This window comes from Nyctibius grandis, chromosome 4, assembly GCF_013368605.1.
Source record: "Nyctibius grandis isolate bNycGra1 chromosome 4, bNycGra1.pri, whole genome shotgun sequence".
Taxonomy (NCBI): Eukaryota; Metazoa; Chordata; class Aves; order Nyctibiiformes; family Nyctibiidae; genus Nyctibius; species Nyctibius grandis.
Genome location: NC_090661.1, coordinates 81,658,454 through 81,679,779, shown reverse-complemented (window position 1 = coordinate 81,679,779; position 21,326 = coordinate 81,658,454). Strand labels below are relative to the sequence as shown.

General features: G+C 46.0%; 1 protein-coding gene across 3 annotated transcripts in view; it reads right to left on the bottom strand.

The window, feature by feature from the left end:
• NDST2 (N-deacetylase and N-sulfotransferase 2) overlaps nucleotides 1–20,540 on the bottom strand; it is a 145,270-nt gene extending 124,730 nt beyond the window's left edge. For all 3 annotated transcript variants that reach the window (XM_068398534.1, XM_068398536.1, XM_068398535.1), the window contains exon 1: nucleotides 20,434–20,540. The gene's annotated coding sequence lies outside the window, so the exon portion shown is untranslated. The remainder of the gene's footprint in view (nucleotides 1–20,433) is intronic.
• Between the last annotated feature and the right edge of the window lie 786 nt (nucleotides 20,541–21,326).

Sequence of the window (21,326 nt, the reverse complement as noted above, 5' to 3'; positions counted from 1 at the left end):
TTGCTTTTGCTCAGGGACCTGGATGTACTTGGTGGGTGATGCTGCAGGATGGTGGAGTCCGATGTGTCCCTGAAGGTGATCTGATCTTGGGTGAGAATACTTAATTCTGAACTGCATGATGTTAATTGCTGCATAATACTAACAGTGTTCATAAGTGTCTTTCAGGTTGAAGCAGTGGTGATGGGAATGGAGCTAGCTGCAAGTGGCATCCAGTAACCTCCTCGAGCCTGACATCTTTAACCTGCAACCCGTGGGCACGAACTGTGACAAAGCTCATACCATCTCTCCTACCCTGGGAGACTCCTAGCCAGATGGAAACCCACAATCCTGAACTAAATGAACTTGATGAACTTTTTTTTTGTATAGAGATGAATCATAAACTAATGTTATCTGTATATATTTTAAAATGAAAAGTTAGTGGTGATCTGAGTATGACGTGAATGGTATGGAATAAGGGGTGGAATGTCCTCGTTTGGCCTAAACCAGGCGGATTTTCCTTTCAGTGATTTTTACTTTCAGCTAAGCCTCCTCTAAGTAACTGCACTTTCTGAAACTAACTGCATGTTTTTGCAGACAGTGTCTGCTTCCAGGACTGATAACGCTCGAAGTTTGTAGTTATCGCTGAGGCACCGGTAGGGATGTTGTGCAGTAAGGCTCTTGCTGTACTTAGTCTTAGAGAAACCAAGGTCACTGCTGAATTCCTCACTGCTTACGAGTGAAGAGCCGAAGGGGGGTCGCAGCTGCAGGGGGTCGCAGACAGGGCAGGTGACCCAAAATTGACCAACGAGGGTATTCCATCCCATTCACGTCATTCTCGGTATAAAGCGGGGGGATCACGAGGGTCTCGCTCTCTTTCTGCTATGGCCGGTGTCCAAGGAGGACTCCGTCTGTTTTCCTGCTGCCCCCGATCCTGATCCGGGCATCCCTGAATCCAGCTCTCGACCGTCGCTAGGCCCAGCCTGGGCCTTCCCGGAGCCTGCCCTGCAGTGCCGGTGGTGACGTGGCTGACTTCAGGGGAGCTCAATCTTGGTTTTGTATATATATTTGTATATATTTGATTATTTCTATTATTGTTATTATACTCTTTTCCATTATTATAGTTTATTAAAACTGTTTTAACTTTCCAACCCAGAAGCCTCTCTCCCTTTTCCCTTTCCCTTTCCCTTTCCCTCTGGGGGGAGGGGGGGGGAATAACAGAGAGCATCTGCCACAGGTTTAATAGCCGGCCCAGCTTTAAACCGTGACAGATTTATTGGCACCCAACGTGGGGCCCAGAGAGGTTGTGGAGTCTCCTTCTCTGGAGACATTCAAAACCCGCCTGGGTGCGTTCCTGTGTGATATGGTCTAGGTAATCCTGCTCCAGCAGGGGGATTGGACTAGATGATCTTTCGAGGTCCCTTCCAATCCCTAACATTCTGTGATTCTGTGATTCTGTACTCTTATTGGATTTCAGTTTTTCTGGTATTGACAACTGGAAAACATGGACAGGTATCTAAATACTGTTAAAGAAATCTGGTATATGTCCTTGATGTTAGCCATCAGGGCTTCACTTGTGTCAAATAATCTCTTCATTTATTAGAAGAACAATTCCAGATGATTCAACAGTTTTTAAAATGTCTCTGATAGGCCTAACGATGAGATCACCACTAATTCTCAAATGACAGGAGCTTATGCAATTGTTTCGAGTCATTTGATGCTGGCAATGACCAAGTATCAATGACACTGTGTTTTTAGGACATATGAAAAAAGGTTTTTTGGCACTTTAGAGAGGGGTTATGACTAAGAGTTCTCAATATGGATGAGCCAGAGACATACACCAAAACATCAGTGAAACAGCATTTTTCATGAGTTTTGTCATGTTTATCTAATGCTAAGAAGATAAATATGATGGATATTTGCTGAGTTCCTCCTTGTCAACACAGGCTGTAAGTGAAGATGGTCTCATCTGCCTGATTCTATTTCCTCTCTGAAGCAGCAGAGGTACAAACACTGCAGCTACTGCTACCCCTTCCACTGCACACATGCTTCCAGTGAATATGCGACACAATCCAGTGACAACTACTTGGCAAATCATTGTTTTAGCAGGTTCTGTGAAAAAAAAACCCAATAGTACATGATCTACCCACAAACACTAAGACAGGACAAAGACTTGCCCTGCATATAAGCTACTGTTTTCCTATTTCTCTCCTTTCACCACTGAGAATTCAGTTTAACTATCTCCAAGGAATAATCTGTGTTCTACTCAATTCACCTGTTTTTGCCTTTCCCTGAAATAGTACTGACAAATCACTAAAAATACTTACTTGCTAATTAAGGAGCCAAGGAGGGGGGGAATAGGAGACACAGCAGGCACCTTCCACCGATGCATGTTATGCAGATGAGACAAAAGGCAAGAGCATTTTACAAAAAGGCCTCAAGCAAATGCCATTTTCCATTTGATCCCAAAAAATAACTTCTAGCACAGATAAACTACCTAGAGCTTCAAAACAGCTGAATTCAACGTTGGGCACAAAATGAAAAGGTCGATTACAAATCAACATCTCCTTTAAGTTCCTTTTAAAAACATTTAAAAAAGGACTTCTCCATATTGATTTTCCCTTTTCTGCCTGTGTTTCTCTCCCAAGCCTCAATACCTTGCACAGTAAGTTTGTCCTTTAATGTGGTAAACATGTATCCAGCCACTTTTTCCTGCAGGTGTTGCTGACAGAGGTAGAAAAAGGTGACTCAGTTCCTGTTTGGTTTTTTTTCAAATCCATCAGCAAAATCTGTGGCTGCCTCCCACCCCGACTTTCTGCTCCAGAAGATCTGATGCTAGCTCCCACCACGAGCCCTCCTTCTCTCCCTAAAGTGCAGGTGGCTCACAACGAGCCTTGTGCAGCCCTCAGAAGTGAAAAGACCCTGCAAGCCATGGGTCAGCAGGCAGTAACACCTTTGCTGCATCCCATACTTCCAAGTAGTAAGCTTCTGGATGCAGGGACTGCCTCTTCCCTTCTGCAGTGTGCATTTTCGAGGGCTAAATAAATAAAAATACCATTTAAATACCAATCACAACTCTGAGAACTAACGAATTTCCACAAAGTTACAAAAGAGGCAAACACCTGAAAATTTGATCTCAGGTTGCCAGCAGCAGTCTTGCAATAAGGTGGCCTTCTACCAGAGCAAAGGTGAAGCAGTTTTTTTTGTTTTGTCTTAACACAGTGATCAACTGATTGTCAGCCTCTTTGGTCTCTTCAATGTGAAGACATAGACTCGGGCTAGGTAATATGGAAAAATAGGTCTGCTTTAATTATAGTGCCTACTGAACCACTGATCACACAGAGGTTTTTGTTCAGGACTGCTTAAGAATGAAGTACCAGATCACAGAAGTGCCCAGCTACATCACCAAGTGCAACACAAACAGGACTAATGTAACAAAAGATATTCAAGTCTACAGAAAACACGACTCCACTAAAAGCCCCCAAATTTAAATCCCTACAGACATAAATTATGAAAGAAGCAATCCTCCTGGGAGAATAACATGGAATTCTTGATGTAGGAAACAAAAAGTGCTGTTTTTTTTCCCTCAAAAGGAAACTTGAAAAAGTGTAACTACTGAAATGACTCTGTGGTAATATGCCACTGAGATGAAAAGGGAGTGATACTTCTCTGAACTACTGCTTCAGTCTTGAGTCTAAAAGGATTTCCTCACAATAACTTGTTTTGTCTAAAGACTTTGCACATTAGCTATTACATTAGAATATATTCTGAAGCTGCACACTTCTTCACAGGCAAGACAAACTCAAGGTGGTCAGTGATCTGGGTAGTTAGGACATGCGGTAGATGGATTAGGAGAGAGATCTGATCATCATTTGTCCTACCATCTGTGGGATCTGCTGCTCCAGCAGTGGACTCCTGCCTGTTTCCTTGCTCTAAGTTTCATTGCCTGAAAAACACCTGTACTGCTGCATGTTATTCTTGCAGTTTTTTCCCTAAATAAACAGGGTAGAAAAAAGAGGTGGGCTTGGCAAGGAAAAAGAAATACCCCTTCTGGACAAGATGACTGCAAAAGGAAAGGAAATTACTGACTCATAAACTGTATATTAAGCTGTTTCACAGGACCTCCCACCCTTAACCTCTCCACTTCCTTTTTCCCTAAAAGCGCTTAGATTTATGGGTTTTTCTCCCTTTATGCTAGCAAAGCTTCACTATCATTTAGGTCGAAACACTAATGCTATTGTCACAGAAGAGAAAACCAAAGGACAAAAGTACAGGAAGTAATTCAGCATACGACTTTTTTTGCAACTCATGATTCCCCAAAGACAGGGAAAAAAGTCCTAGCGAACACAGCAAGTTCAGATCCCAAGTTCTCTAGTATTTCAAGGCTGCAAATGGCATGTACCACTCTTAACATCAGTGAAAAAGAATTAATACATAAACCATGCTTGCTTAACTCACACTGTTGGGTTCCAAAAGTTTGATAAGTACCAGTAGATATAAAAACACCCTTCAATCTGTAGCATGCTTTCTTCCTTACAGTAATTACAACAAAACATGTATAGATGGCAGAATTAAAAGAATGAGTTTGGGAAAATTAAGTTTCCCCCCCCTGCATTTTCATGATCCATGTAAGTCTGAAATTGTTTCATTTAAGGGGGACGCATTAAGGTTGTATAAGCAAAATTAATTCTGATATATTCTATTTTATGAGTGTTTGTCCTCACAGCCTTCAGAATACCTGAATGTGGTGGTGTACATCCATACACATGCCTCCGTGTGTGTCTCTCCTCCTGTCTCCGATTCCCATGTTAAAACAAAATCCTGAATGATTAATTCCACTACGTAATCATCCCACTGATATCACATGGGCAGAGCTATCACCTGATCTGCCACAGGGGCATCTTGAGCTAACCGTAAGTTATAGCAACTATAGGTGGTTGTTCTCAGTGTGAGAGAACTATAAAATGGAAGCAGCATGGCCAGAAAGTTTTAGGTATTCTCTGACAGCCAGGTCTTCAGATTCAGAGACTTGGATTCCATCCAAGGCACAAGAAGGTGCTACAAACTTTTGTATCTACTTCTTGCTATCTGTATCTTAGCTATTTCATCTCCTTTTCTCCTCCAAAGCCTCTCTCCCCCACCTAACCTGTTATAATCTAACCTTCTCATGTTCCTTGTGCCATACTTGCCTGTCCTTGCTGGTCATCTGTCAGTTCCCCGTCTAACGTTTCCCCTTTGGCAACACAAGCTGACAGATGCAGTACCCTCCTGATGCAATATTTTCCACTTCATTAGCACCCAAAAGCCTACTAGCACCTCAGCACGTCCACCATTTCTATGAACCCCATTCATTTCCTAGAATCAGACATCTTTTTTCAACAGCCATAGTCTTCATTTCCCACAACTTACAGCTTCAGCTTCCGTCTGCTTTAAGAAGCAGTCTTTATGCTGGCCTGCTCCAGCTCACAACCGCTGGATGCCCCACTACAGGAGCTCCCTCCTATCCCCTCTATAGAGAGACTGCAGAGTCCAGACTACAGGACAGGTTCTCAGTTCTGGTGCTGCTCCCGTGCTGACCATATCCAACGGGCCCCTGCCTCCTGCAACTCAGGAGACAAACCAGGGTCATCCCCAGGCTCACACATGCTCAGCGGGGGTGGCATCTTCAGAATTTCTAAGCAGCTCTACAAAGTCTTAAACATGCTTAAGCCACATTTATTCCCTTGACATCGTATCTCTCAGCTAATTCTCATGGGAACATAGAAGAGTATTCTAACTGTAATGCAGTATCAATAACCACGTATTATATATATATATTTTTATATACACTTCTATTATTTTTGATAGCCAAAACCACCATAACAGATATTCAAGTTCACGCTAGTTCATATTCATTTCCCTAGCCCACATATCAACATTAGTGAACCAGACACCAGCCTCAATATACAGATTCTCTAGACTGCAGACACAAACCCGCTACGTTGCTTACTTAAGTTACCAATTCTCGTAATTCTTATCCACCTACTAAAAAAAAAAAAAAAAAGTGTTGAATTGAGAGGTGGTGGTAAAGACTAAAACAGTAGAAAATGCTGCATTCTAAGTACTAGCCCCCCAAAAGACTCCATGCTTCCACCATCTTCTGATGAAAATTTATATGGCAAAGTGCTAAAGCTGACTCAGCTCTATTTACAAACACTTTAAATACTTGTATATTTTGCTGAAAAGTAAGCTCAAAGTTTTCCGAGGCAAAGGTAATGTCTATTATATACTTTGAAAACATACAGTGTGGTTTAGTAAATGTTTATCACTACTTACTTCCTGGAAGTAAGAAGAGAAAATGAAGCAAAGTACAAAAACCTTCCAAAGAGAACTGAATTTTCTCCTTTTCCAATTTGCGTACCTGTGTTGGGAGGATCTTTTGATAAAGCCAGTGGCCAACCAGCACATGCCATTTAATTGCGATGAGCAGCATGATGTGGTGTGATAAGAACAGCTCAGAAGGCTGGGAAATAGTGCTTGCTAAAAATCAATAGGATCTGTTAGGGGCAGAAATCTTCACAGGACCTCAGATGTATGGACATCACAGATCTCTCTATGCAATGAACTTTCCTGAGATAAAGCTGCTCTTTAAAAGAAAGTAAGTCCCATTGTGCAAAACACAACCTGTGCAAAGTCATACGATGAACAGCTCTTCTAACTAGAAATAAACTGCTTTAGAAAAAGTAGCTTTTTATTGGAACTGACTTTTGGGTGTCCTTCTGACAGCTGACATCTTTCTCCAAAGCAACGCAGCAGAATGTCTGATATCTGTAAACTACTTCAGATCTCATAGTAACAGAAGAAAAATATTAAATTCGTTGTTTAAACAGCGCAATCAGGAAGTGCTCTTACAGAAATTGCCACGTCAGATATCACAACTAGGTGGCAACTGGTTTGTAATCTCCGGTTTGGGGCCTTCCAGTCCCAGTACCATCTTTCAAAAAATAGGAGCTGGCACACAAAGATCAGAAATGTCAATATTGATTAAAGTTACATTCCAATTTGAAAATTTTAAAGCCATATGAAATTTTCAGACTGCTGGGCTTTGGGGGAAAAAAAACAATGCTGGCTTTCAAAACAGGTTTCTGATCCCCTGGAAAATCCAGATTGGTAACATAGTAAAAGCCAACATCCTAGCAAGAATGAAGGTCCCCTATTGTAGGTGCTCTCAACACACATCCTCCCTTTTTCATGAACCATCTGAGTGCAAATGGTCAGGAAGAACAGGGGTTACCTCGAATTGTTAAGAGGTTGACGCACTTCACTGGAGTTAGAAGCAGAAGAATACGGTAGAGGTAATCTTATGACTGCCTGGCTCTTGGAAGGACCAGGGGGCTCTGATGAATGTATTTATTGCTGTAATCTTGAGCCAAATGCCTAAGGGTGACTGCTATTTCAAATCCTCTAAGTCTGTGAAAACAGATAATCCATTGTTTAAAGATTTTAACTAAAAAACACCAAGGTTGCAAAGCCTCGGGCAGAAAGAACAATGAAACACTAGACAGAAGAGCACTTTGCATTAGTTTGCTGCCCACATATTGCTATGCTCTGCACGCTATATGAGAAATAGCAGCAATTGGACCTTTGTGTCGAGAAAGAGCTTCTACTGAAGAGGGAAGAGAAAGGGGATTCCTCTGCCCAGTCTCATAGCTACCTGCTCCCAGATGCACTATACACCAAAGGTTTTAAGCCTTAGCAGTGATTAGTTATGTCCAATATGAGCTACATTAAATAGGCATAGAATTTTTAAAGCACTTGGCACTTGCTCTGGTAATGAGGCCTCTTTAACAAAATGCCTCAAGCTGAATACCTAAATATTGCAGCATTCAAAAAAATCAGTAGTCATTTATAACCTCTGTAGCTAGTACATTTAAAGCACGACAATGCCGTGCTGGCCAGTGTAATGGCAATGCTGTCCTTGTGCAGGAAGTTTGCCAAGCCAAAAAACGCACTGTTTGACTTGCTCCCCAGGAGAGAGACACCATAGCCGAGCAACCATGACAGGGGAAGAACCACTCCACTCGCTGCTTTCACGTACTGCTGCTTAGAATTTGCCATTTCCAAAACCAATAAAAATTAACAAACATTTCTAAGAATTTTTGATATGACATTTCCCTGTCCCTGTTTAAGATGCTCTTGGGTGACAGTGATAGGACTGAGTCTTTCACAGCAGTATTACCAACTCAAAGTCAGATTCAGATCAGTACTAGTCAAAAGTCATTTCTACTTTTTTCCTCACATTCCCCACTGATCGCTATTTCTGCAGTCTCAGTGAGGCCAACCCTATAGGCAGAAGAGAGTGATGAAAAGTCTCCTCACATTCACAGGATGGATTTCACTGCAGTACCCAGTCTGTTCCCGTAACTTTACATGAAACAAAACATTTCTTTCTGCTTCTCCTTCCTTTTCCTTCAAGACAGGTGGAACCAAGCAAGATGGCATGATTTTCCTAAAAAACATTACTTTAAGATTTGAGAGTTAGATTATATCCTAATGTCTGTGCATACAAGGTCATTCCCATTTCACTTGGCTGAGAGTTCCCTCCTCTTACTCTGGCCATCATGAAAGTCACAGAATCACAGAATCACAGAATGTTAGGGATTGGAAGGGACCTCGAAAGATCATCTAGTCCAATCCCCCTGCCGGGGCAGGATTGCCTAGACCATATCACACAGGAACGCGTCCAGGCGGGTTTTGAATGTCTCCAGAGAAGGAGACTCCACAACCTCTCTGGGCAGCCTGTTCCAGTGTTCAGTCACCCTTACAGTAAAGAAGTTTTTCCTCAAATTTAAGTGGAACCTCCTGTGCTCCAGCTTGCACCCATTGCCCCTTGTCCTGTCACTGGGCATCACTGAGAAGAGCCTGGCTCCATCCTCATGACACTTGCCCTTTACATATTTATAAACATTAATGAGGTCACCCCTCAGTCTCCTCTTCTCTAAGCTAAAGAGACCCAGCTCCCTCAGCCTCTCCTCATAAGGGAGATGTTCCACTCCCTTAATCATCTTCGTGGCTCTGCGCTGGACTCTCTCTAGCAGTTCCCTGTCCTTCTTGAACTGAGGGGCCCAGAACTGGACACAATACTCCAGATGCGGCCTCACCAGGGCAGAGTAGAGGGGGAGGAGAACCTCTCTCGACCTGCTGACCACACCCCTTCTAATACACCCCAGGATGCCATTGGCCTTCTTGGCCACAAGGGCACACTGCTGGCTCATGGTCATCCTGTTGTCCACTAGGACCCCCAGGTCCCTTTCCCCTACGCTGCTCTCCAACAGCTCTGCCCCCAACTTGTACTGGTACATGGGGTTGTTCTTGCCCAGATGCAGGACTCTACACTTGCCCTTGTTATATTTCATTAAATTTCTCCCCGCCCAACTCTCCAGCCTGTCCAGGTCTCTCTGAATGGCTGCGCAGCCTTCCGGCATCTCAGCCACTCCTCCCAGTTTTGTGTCATCAGCGAACTTGCTGACAGCGCACTCTAATCCCTCATCCAAGTCATTAATGAATATATTGAATAGAACTGGTCCCAGAACCGACCCTTGCGGAACTCCGCTAGACACAGACCTCCAGCTGGACTCTGTCCCGCTGACCACTACTCTCTGGCTTCTTTCCTTCAGCCAGTTCACAATCCACCTCACTACCCGATCATCCAGACCACACTTCCCCAGTTTAGCTGCGAGGATGCTGTGGGAGACCGTGTCAAACGCTTTACTGAAATCAAGATAGACCACATCCACAGCTTTACCATCATCTATCCACCAGGTAACATCCTCATAAAAGGCTATCAAGTTGGTTGAGCAAGACTTCCCGTTGGTGAAGCCATGCTGAGTGCCCCTAATGATCCCCCTATCCTTGATGTGCCTGGGACATGTGTCCTGGCACATGTGCTCACAAGCGTTGCAACCACTTCATAGCTACACTGGAAGACAGCTATGGTAAAAGGTCATGACTGCAAAGGAAGATGGAACTCCATACAGCCACAGGAAAAGTTACAGATATCCCAACAGAGAGATGGTAGCAGAGGCTGTGTAACACAAGTGCCAAGGGGTTGTGAAGACAGGCCAAAAACAGCAGAGCTCTCAATGCTCATTTTCAAGATTGGTGCCAACAGCCCCATATCCTGGTAGAGCAAGCATGAGGTTTCTAAATCACTAGCCCATAAAGACCAAACAAGCTCTGCATCCCTACCTAATGCTTTCTCCAGATGAAGTCTAACAACAGGGGAAAACCAGAATCGTGCATTTGTAGTTTACACCCTACATCTGTATGAAGGGGTGCTTGTCTTTACTAATTTTTTAAAGTTCGCTCATTTTTAAAACTACTGAATATAGACTATAAGACCAAACGGTTTACAGACATATCCTTCAAGATCAGCCTTGCTTCCAGTGCAGACACTGTATCAATTGCCACTGCTTTGTCGTTCAGCATTGCCTCTCACTGATCTTCACCCTTGCACAGGATGCATTTCAGGAAGATACAATTGCAGGAAGGGGAAGGGGCCTGAGCACTCACAGCAGTTTCAGTCCCCAAAGATCTGTCCAGAATAGTATCATGGGTCAGACTGTCAGTGGCAGGGTGCTAGGAAAAGATGTTGAGGAAAACACAGAAACATCTCTTTTTTTCTTTTTTAAACAAAGTATGGAAAAAACCCAAGAACCATTCTATAGAAACACAACTAGTTTTCTGACGTAACGTGTCCTGTCTTTCTGGTAAATTGCACAGGAACATGAAGATAATGCAGCACTACTCCACAGTGCAGAACCTGGGACCCCAGGTCTGGTCCGCACCTTGATCAAAGCAACTGCTTTCCTCTTCCCCTGGACACAACTCCTTTAGAAACAAATGACTACTGCTATGATTTCTTCAATGTTTCTCCTCAAAGGAAATCACTTGTATAAACACTAATCCAATGTCCAATTAGAAGTGGAAAGGAACAGGCAGCAATGAAGGGCTGCAGTTACTGGCTCTCAGTCTGCTGGGCACGCAGCTCTGCTCTTATCATGCCGCTGGTTTCCAGTATCCTTTCAGAGTTTGTCATGACCACTGTTAGTTAAGTCTAACCTAGATAAATCTGACATTTAATAACTTTACAGGACTGATACAAAGACAAGTAGCGTAAGACTCCTCTTCAGTTTACACCATGTGAAATCGTACTTTTAAGGTGATCATTTGGCATGTGTTTAGGTGGTCACACCTCTCCTCCAAAGAGAGCAGTCCTGGCACCTCATCAACTCATCCTATCTTCAAGGCACTCTGTGGTGTGCCAATACAAAAGAATTTGAGCCTGCCTGGGTTTCTTACTCATCAATTGAAAAGTAACTTTTTCCTCTCCTGGAGAACAATAACATGGCAAAAAAGGAGGCTTCTCTTGTTCTGTTTATTTTAATTTCCACATCAGTTTCCTGATCCTGCTTGCTGAGTGGTTGTGCCAGTATTGAGAAGGGTCAGTATAGGATTGGATTGCTTTCCTCAGTGGTAGCATCAGCTTAAACACAAACCAAGAGGGCATCTTCACCCTCTTTTCATTTAGCAATGGGAAAAAGATAGGACTGACATATAAATAAGATAATTATACAACAGCTCTACAACGTGCAAAAGAATTAACTGTAACAACCTCAGAGAAACATTACACTCAACACCAACTGCAATTATGACAATTCCTGAACACTAGCTTGTTCTTAACCTGCCCACATACACAACGCAAGACCAAAAGGGACTTCCGAGCTCTGCCTGCTACCACAGGCACTGTGTACCATCACATGTGGTTAGTGAGGAATTTGTATTTAAAAGTAATGCTGGGAAAGGCAAACGTCAATATTTTGTTTGAGGCAAAGCAAGTTATCCTGCAGAAAGCTCTGTGTTTATATGTTTACGTGGACTTGGGCCATGGAAACATACCCTGTTCCACACGCAGTTACACGATACTAAACTATGGAGGTTAACACAGGATAATAGCATGTTTTCATGGTAGCCTTGACTCAGGGAAGTAGACTTATTCACATCATGCTTTGATACAAGTGGCCAGATCTGAAACAGGAACATGAAGGAAGGATATGGATGAAAGACTGCAGACAAATCTAAATCAGGAGACAGTGACAGATCTCTGCTTATGAGGAAGATGATTATGACTCAGCCAAAAGTAAAGAACATGCAGTTTGAGCTGAAGTATCGCTGGCTGAATCCAGAACTAAAAGTGAATTAAACAAATGAAATTACAAGTAACAAAATACATTATTTGTATCTGAAATGGGGGGGCAGGGAGAAGCTTGATTTTTCAGAGGTGTTCTGGACAATAGATTAGACATGAGACTAGCAATTTATATCAGGCTTCAATGCTGAAATGAATCTGCCTCTTTACGGCTGCCAGACTGGGCCAGGATCCCACTTTATCCCACTGAAAAGACAGATTCGACATTGTGATAGCTCACATCGTTCTCCTTAAAGGGAGTTCACACAGCTGATGGAACAGGGAGCTGCAGCAGTCCTCATGCACAGCCACTCTACGGTGATCGATGTAATGTCTACACTAGTTTCTGCCTGCTCTTTTTAATACCTCTGAAGCCCTCAACAACTGGAAGGACAAGCGGTTCGCCCCCACAGTAAGGTGCCAATGATTTCAGTTCTGTGGCTCTGCAGCCGAGACAAACGATGCCACTTCAAAGACATCTCTACGCTTGAAACAGACCCACACATAGGTGATCCCCAGAAAAGAAACACAAACAAGACATGGGCGATGACAGATGGAAAAGGATGACGTTTTAAGGAGTCAGCCAAGACACCAACCTTTTCTCCACTGAAAATTTCTGCCTTTAATTAGATTGCACTGAGTTTCCAGTCTTACTGTGCCTCGTTCACCTTGGACCATCAAATATTAAGAGGTATTCAACTTGCTGTGAAATTATGTTATTAATCTCAAGCAGGGATCTAGATGCAATGTGCCACTGTGTTGGGCCACTCCAGGCCTGACCTCACCATTTGTTCAAAGTTAAAACTTCCAGCAGTGTAAAACCCAGATGGTGCAGGAGAGAAGTCTGTCTCTTTACAGAAAAAAAAAAAAAAAAAATCACATAGGCCATTACCTGACATTTTGACATTCAGCTTGCTTCCAGAGCCAACTATAATCTCAGCGGTTAAGGTTTTGAATCAAATGAAGACCTGCTCATGACCTGGTCTGACTTCTCTGGGACAGGCATGGCTGGCCAGGACCACAGTAAGGTCCTAGTTACCAGTTACAGGGGCACCCTGGCTGCTGAACAACTTAACCACAGAGGCAAGGGCAAAGAGACAATCAACAGTTGCAAAGCATGCCGTAAGATTCAGCATTTGCAAAAGCTTTCAGAATAAAGTGTGAGTGGCACAAAATCAGTGCATCAGCATTACCTTAAAAAGAAAATCTAGAAAAAGAGTGCTCTAAAGATGGGAAAGTTAGTTAAGATCAGAAAAGACAAAGTTATGTAAATCAGGTAGGTATTAAATATGCTACACTGAAAGCAGTCCAGGATTAGGAGGAAGTTAGTGTCACTCTGGGCGATACTCAACTTGCCTTCTGCTCAGATATCTGTCCTGCTGACACTTTCTACAGCTGGACTAACATCCTCAGTTTTCATTATTTTCAGTGGAAAGACAAAAAAAAAACTTCCAGAATGTGATTCACCTCACCAAATGTGGACATCTGCTTTAGGGTGAAATGAATGTGCCTTAACACACCCTTAATATAAAGGGAACTTACAGACCCTAGCTCAGATGTGGACACTTTAGTTGTAGATCTTCACGTGTAGTCAGATGAGTCCAACTCTCATCATCCAAGAGATGACTGAACCGACTGTTTTAAAAGCCCTTTCTGACATGAAATTTCCCATGCGCTTTAAAGCACCAGGTAGGGCTAGAGAGCTAACGCAAAGCTGTTCAGTAAGAGGCTCTTAAGACAAAAATAGACATTTATAAGACGTTTTGTGGTTCTTCTAACCTTTCTGAAGCAAATCTCAAGTTTCCCTTCTTTTCTAAATTGATCCCTACTACTTGGAGTCTATCCCAGCTAAGGCCTGTCATCTCACTGTTTCCTTTGAGGAATTTATACCAAAGTGATTGAAAATTTAAGAGTTAAGATCTGTTGAAGAGCTCTAAAAATCCACATGCAAGCTCTGATTTTACTTCAGAAGTACTGCCAAGCAAATTAGCATTAATTAGAGACAAGCTGAAAGACCAATAAAATAGTAGGCTAATGGAATCATCTGGAACCATAAGGCCAAACATGATCAAAGAAAAACAAGTTGCTCCATCATATAATCTAATGATCCTGATGTGGAAGCCTCTCAACATGAACCATTCAGAGGAACGCCATATTCTTGGAGAGTTTCTGATGCAGCAATGAAGGATATAGGAGGCTGGAGAAACAAACAGAGGAGAAAGGGCAGGGTGCTGGGGTTGTACACTTTCAAAGAGACCGACCAGATGGCAGACCAGAACTGCAAAAAGAAATTAAGAAGGGATAAAATTGTCATTTTGCTGTCCCTCTCTCCTCCTTCCTTGCTGCATCAGCCACACCAACCCAGCTCCCGAGGGAACTGCTGAATACAGAAGGAAAACATACATCAATAAATAAAAGCAGCAGTGATCCTTAGCCCAGGAGAGGGCTATGACTTCTTGGCATGTCATTTAACACATGCAGTTTCATGTCCTACTCTCTCCTCCATTGTGGAAACCCTTCCTCTCTGAGGAGGTACCTGCGAACCCCTGTCTCCCTGTGTGAGCTACAGTACTGGGGCGGGAAGGTAGGAGAGGAGCGGACAGGCTCTGCTGTCTCTTGCTTTACAGGGAATGCCCAATACAATCTTTTCCAATAATGCAGACACTTCCAAAGGGGAAAAAAAAGAATACAGAATAGTGCACTGCAGTGCAGGGAGAAAACAGATCAGACTAGTGCAGTACAGCTGTATTCAGACCCCGCCAAAGCCCTCGATCACACTCCCTCATTCCCATCCCACACTCAAAACACGTGCCAAAGTGCTGAAGATGGCAACTGCGGCGTGACACGCAGAGCATGGAGACCAGTGTTTGGACCTGCACAAGCCCCATTACACTCAGCATAGGACAAAATGTGTCTCTCCTTTTCACCCTCTTTTGATTCTGGAAAAAAAAAAAAAAATCAATGTTGGTACCTAATCACTGTTAGCTTTAATGCTTAACTTCATAATTTGTATTTAATGATGAATATTAAATTCACTTCATGGAAAGAAAGTAAGAAAGTGTGCAGCATTTTAGGCTAAGTCAAGGTGTTAACATTTCAGCACGAGAGCAGCTGCAAACACCGTTGATATTCAATGTCCGCAGCTCCATCAGGAAGAACAGCTTCGGTTACACACAGCTACAAACACACTTGGAAGAGACAGGTATTTCTGAACATCTGCTTGGTGGTGTTAGTACATAAGCAAGTGCTGTGTGAAGCTGTCCTCACTTATTTTGCACTATTCATTTTACTCAACGAATTCAAAAGCAGGCTGAGTCTATATATAGAGACAGACCAAGACCATCCCTCTCCTTGTTTGGAGAGTTTGGGCAGCTTTAAAAAACAAGCAAACACCAATTCCCACTTCTGCGAAAACATATCTTGTGACATTGCCCAGCGCAAGCCACAAATATTTTGAGAAGGTCCAAACTGCATTTTACAATCTTATCGAGCCCCTCGCATTCACTGCTAGATCAGTTAGCTTACTAAAAATATTAGAGCGGGCAAGAATGTGATGGAGGATATCTTCCTGGTGCGGAAGACTAATTCATCATTCACGTCTAGAGGTTGCTACTGCACTTTCAATAGGGCACATATGGATTGAGTCTAGTGATGTATATCATTTCCTTTCTGGATGTGGGTCTATATTGAAAAACAGTCCCCAAACAGCAATTGCCAGAGGCCTGAGACCTTCAAATATCGCTATGTAGAACGAACAGATAGGGCTCTGATGTATGTACTCCAGTAAATCTTTCAGTGGCGATTTAAGACCTAACTGTGCTCCACAGCTCTGCTGGAGATTCCTGCCTCCGGAGCAGGCTCAGCAAAGCAGAGTGTCTGCCCGTACTTCCGCTGCTGCACCACACAGCCCGGGATCTCAACCCCAGCAGCTGAAGCAGAGGCACATATTCCCTTCTGATTCTGCTACAGTGGGAAAACCACCAGTGGAAGGGCAGGGGGCACAGCTCAGAAAAAAAAAAAACACTCCAAGCCTTTGAGACTTCCAGAGGTGATGTCATGATGTCAGAGCACCCGCAGACCAGGCGCGATCTGCACCTGCCCACCGCGCCTGCAGGCTGTGCTGCCACGGGCCAGAGGTGAAGCGCCTCGGTGCAGGCACAATGAAACGCAGAGCTTCACCTCTCTGCTTTGCGTTCAATTAACCAAAGCAACAGCGTGCAGGAAAGTCGCAGTGAATTTTACAAAGACAGCTCATATTGCTCTGGGCCTTCTGAAAATACCGCTCCAGCATTAGCCTTCTACCAATTCCGTGCTGCTCAAAGCCTGTCATCAGGCAACAACAGCGACTTAGATGTATTTGCATTCAATGGCAGAGACTGGAAAGACAGCTAGAAAGGGAAAAATTTAACTCAAAGACCCTTCCTTGCATCAGCAATGGCTACAAAAAGGCTAGAGGAGCAAAGACGGCAAACGAGAGCATTCACCCCAATTATTTCCAGAATCTGGGACAGACCTGGCACTCATGCCCGGCGCTGCCACCACAGACTGCTTGTGTGCCACTGCTGCAGCATTGCTGCCTTACGCCCACAAACTCCACTGCAGCTGCCTGTTGAGCTGGAAATCTGATACACTGCGAAGGCTGCTGACAGCCAGAGGCTGTTCCCTTGTCTATAAAAGATCCTGTAATAAATTACATTACAGACTAGGGAAAAGGATTCGGAAGAGAGAGAATTAAAACACAACCTTATGAGAGCTAAATGAGACCAATTAAAAGAGATTTGCTACAAGTGCTGAGGGATTTTGACCTGAGCCATAATCAGGGACGGATACGCATTCCTTCAGAAGAGGAAAACGAGTGAGAGATCATGTGTAAACAACTCTGCCAATTAAAATGAAACGGATTATCTTATCTATGCAGCTCTGCTCAGAGAATCACCGCATATTCCAGATATACCACAGAGAGATCCGAGACAGGCATTTGAACCTCTGAAACAAGGCTCTGTGATGAGAAGATATGCTGTGCTTCAGGACACATCGAGGCCTCATCTGCATTTGGGTATCCCCCCCCCGTTTTTTTAAGCAATCACAGAATTATAAATGCTAATACAAAACTAGGCTCAGACTTTTTTACCAGGTCACCTACATGAATTCTGATGCAGATCAGACTGAAGGTTAGGCATCACAACAGTAAAACAAGCCTTACATAAAAAACGCGCAGCAGATAGCACCGTTGCTGCAACTACTAGATACTGCTGAAAAACACGCAGCTTGCCAGCGTACACGCTCATGTCCATAGCTTAAAATAGTGATTCTCAATTTTTTTCTGGATCACAAGCCCCGTTTTGCTGCAAGATGCCCCAGAACCCCTCTCTCCTCATGGTCAGCAATACCGGAGGCAGGACTGGCCCTGCTCTCCACTCTGACACCAGGTTTTTGAGAACTCATACCCAAGAGCAAAATTTCCGCGACTAGAGCAAAAAATCTGATGTGGACAGATGTACCACTACTTCTGCTCTGTGTTCTTGCTCTGCAGCTCATTTTCACTGCTTTTTGAAATTTCCAGTACTTCCTAGTTCAAAATCATATAAACATACAAAAAAAGCAGTTTTACAAGGGCTGAAAAAACCATCAAAACAGAAAAGACACATTAGGAAACCGTGTTCGAGAAGCAGTAGAAAAGAAAATAGTGTCATGGACTTAGCGAAGAGCAAAAACTAAAAGGGAAGAAAGAACGAAAGAGGAATTCAGGATGAGGAAGAAAATTTCAAAAAGAAAGCAGCAAGCACCCAAGACAATAACCCTAAGAGATATGTATATGTTCACAGTTGCTGACAGCGGAAAAGTTTCAGAACATTTTACACTGGTTGCCAGATTCGAGCACAGAGTTTTTCCACTGGCTCAGATCTAGTCTAGAGAAGTCAGGCTGCTTTTGGAACCAGCCTAGCTCTTAACACAGAGCAATCACTTTTGTGTGGCGTGAAGTACAAACTGAAAGGCCTTTCTAAGTCCAATCTACCAGGAGCTGGATCAGTAATCTCAGTGCCATGAAAACGGCTGCACTGAGAATCACAAAATCACAGAATGTTAGGGATTGGAAGGGACCTCGAAAGATCATCTAGTCCAATCCCCCTGCCGGAGCAGGATTACCTAGACCATATCACACAGGAACGCGTCCAGGCGGGTTTTGAATGTCTCCAGAGAAGGAGACTCCACAACCTCTCTGGGCAGCCTGTTCCAGTGTTCGGTCACCCTCACCGTAAAGAAGTTTTTCCTCAAATTTAAGTGGAACCTCCTGTGTTCCAACTTGCACCCATTGCCCCTTGTCCTGTCAAGGGATGTCACTGAGAAGAGCCTGGCTCCATCCTCATGACACTTGCCCTTTACATATTTATAAACATTGATGAGGTCACCCCTCAGTCTCCTCTTCTCTAAGCTAAAGAGACCCAGCTCCCTCAGCCTCTCCTCATAAGGGAGATGTTCCACTCCCTTAATCATCTTCGTGGCTCTGCGCTGGACTCTCTCTAGCAGTTCCCTGTCCTTCTTGAACTGAGGGGCCCAGAACTGGACACAATACTCCAGATGCGGCCTCACCAGGGCAGAGTAGAGGGGGAGGAGAACCTCTCTCGACCTGCTGACCACACCCCTTCTAATACACCCCAGGATGCCATTGGCCTTCTTGGCCACAAGGGCACACTGCTGGCTCATGGTCATCCTGTTGTCCACTAGGACCCCCAGGTCCCTTTCCCCTATGCTGGTCTCCAACAGCTCTGCCCCCAACTTGTACTGGTACATGGGGTACCAGCATGGGGTACAGAAGCCCAATGCAGAAACACCATACAAACCTGCCGCAGGTGGGAGTGCCTCAGGTGTCTCTGTGCAGCAGCCCTACGGGGCTACGGGGCTTGGCTCCGGGACTGCTTACTGGGGTGGATACAGAGCCACTCACATGGGCAACGTGAGCTCCTGTGGGCACCCAACCCAATAAACTCTTGGGGCTGATGCTGAGCTTATCATTATTTCTGGCCCTCAGGGTGTTTTTGTACACATGGTGTCCCACTGTACCGGTGCTACCTAGATTCTTCCATCATCCAAAACTTCCCAGCCCAATTATTGTAGATAATTGAGTTGACAGCACATAACCTGAAAAATTCATCTGAAGTTTCTAGTTTACTTCTTTGCCACAAAGGGCAAGGTTGCATTTCCTAACGAGAAATGCATGCATGTACAATTAACGACTCTGAATACTTCTTTGGCAAGAGTGATCACAAAGAATCCCAGTGTGGAGCAGCGTAACTCGTGGTTAAATTCAGATATATGACATTTGCCCACTTCTAATTCAGGCAACACAGAGTTTATTCACTCTTGCATAAGCAAACAGGGGTGTCTCGCGCTTTATTTATCACTTTACCACTGCAAATACATTTTAACGACTAAAGGATGGGAAATACCATAGGGCCGATTCTTCCTGTTCCATCAGCTTTTCCTACGTAACATCATTCTCATTGTGTCTTCACGTTACTACAACCGCTACCACTGTTGGCCTCCACCGCACACAACTGAACACCGCACACGCAGCCCAGCTGCGGCCGTACAACGGGGACACGAGCATCCTCTGCCCCGGTGCCTTGTGACTTGCCCAGCGGCGGCCGACGCCGTACCGAGGGACCCGGCCGTTCGCAACGCAACGCCGTGCAGTGAACAAAGCCGGAGCGAGGCCGGGAGCGCAGCCCCGGCACAGGACGGTGCGCCCAACCGGCGGCCAGGGCAGCGGGGGCTCCGAGGGGCGGGAGCCACGGCAGCTGCCGTGGGGAAGGAGCTGCTGCTCCGGCCGCGTGTCGGCGGCTGGGCGCCTACGAAGGGCAGCAACCTCCGGCCCTGCGCGCCACTGGGAGACCGGGCCGCCGTGGCGGGAGACGGGGTGGGCTCCCGGCGAGGCCGGGCCCCCCCGGCCGCACAGGTGGCTGCGGGGCGGGCGGCGGGGCGCGGGCGTTGCTGCGCCTCAGGGGCAGGGTGCAGCGCCCTCCCCGCCGCCTGCCCCAGCTGGGCCCCCCCCCGGCGGCGGCCGCAGCCGCTCTCCTCCCGCGGCCGTCCCTCACACACCTCCCTCCGCCCCGGGCCGCCGTCCCCCCGGCCGGCACACAACTTCCCCCGGCCCCGCCAGCGCCGCTCGCCCTCCCCCGCCGCCCTCAAGCCGGGCCGAGCCCCCGCCACATCGCCGCCCTCCTCCTCACCTGCCGCAGGGAGGCCCCGCCGGGCGGGCTGGCGTGGGCAGAGGTGGCTCCCGGAGGGCGGGAGTCCCCCGGCGCCGCGGGGAGCTCAGGCCGGCCGCGGCCCGCCGGCTCCCGGCCGCTGGGCGTCCCTCCGGCCGCTGGGGGAGCCGCCTCCGCGCCGCTCGGCCGCCATCTTCCGCGCGGGGGAGGAGCGGGAGGCCCCGCCCTCCGGCCGCCTCGCGCAGGGGCCGCCGCCGCCGCCACCAGGCCGGACCCTCTGTAACACCCCCCGTGCGCCGGGATTGGGACCCCGCGGGGGCAGCGGCCCCGGGGGACGGGGTTTTGAAAGAGAAGCCGAGAGGGGTCGGCTGAGGGCCGGGGGGCTCCTGTCCAGGAGCAGCCGCGCCGCTGCACGCCGTTACCGACAGACGTTGCGGCGGGTTTGCAGCGGGCAGCGCGGCACGCGGGGCTGCGGGGGCACGGCGACAGCAGCCCTGGATCACGGGGCGCGGGTGCCGCCGCCGCGCTCCCGGCAGCGCGGAAGGCGTGGGATGCCCAGAAAAGCGGTATGTAGGGATTGACACTGCTGTGACAGCCCCTGCGGCAGCACCCTCCCGGGAAAAACACACACAAGGTGCAATTTCCTACTTAGAAAGACGGAGAAAATTGTAGTAGGAAGCCAGAATGCGATGTGGAGCCACATCACAGGCACCATCACTCGCAGCAGAGGATGGAGAGCGGACAGCAGTTTGGGAGTGCTCATACCACAGTCCTGCTTTTGAATCTGCTGTGCAGAAAGCACCCGCTGTGCTGCAGAGGAGGGAAGATTAGTGACAGGTTAGCCTGAGTAGGGCCTGGAGGGGTCAAAGCAGCAGAAGTGGCTGGTGGCAGAAGAGGAGTGAGCAAAGGGAAAG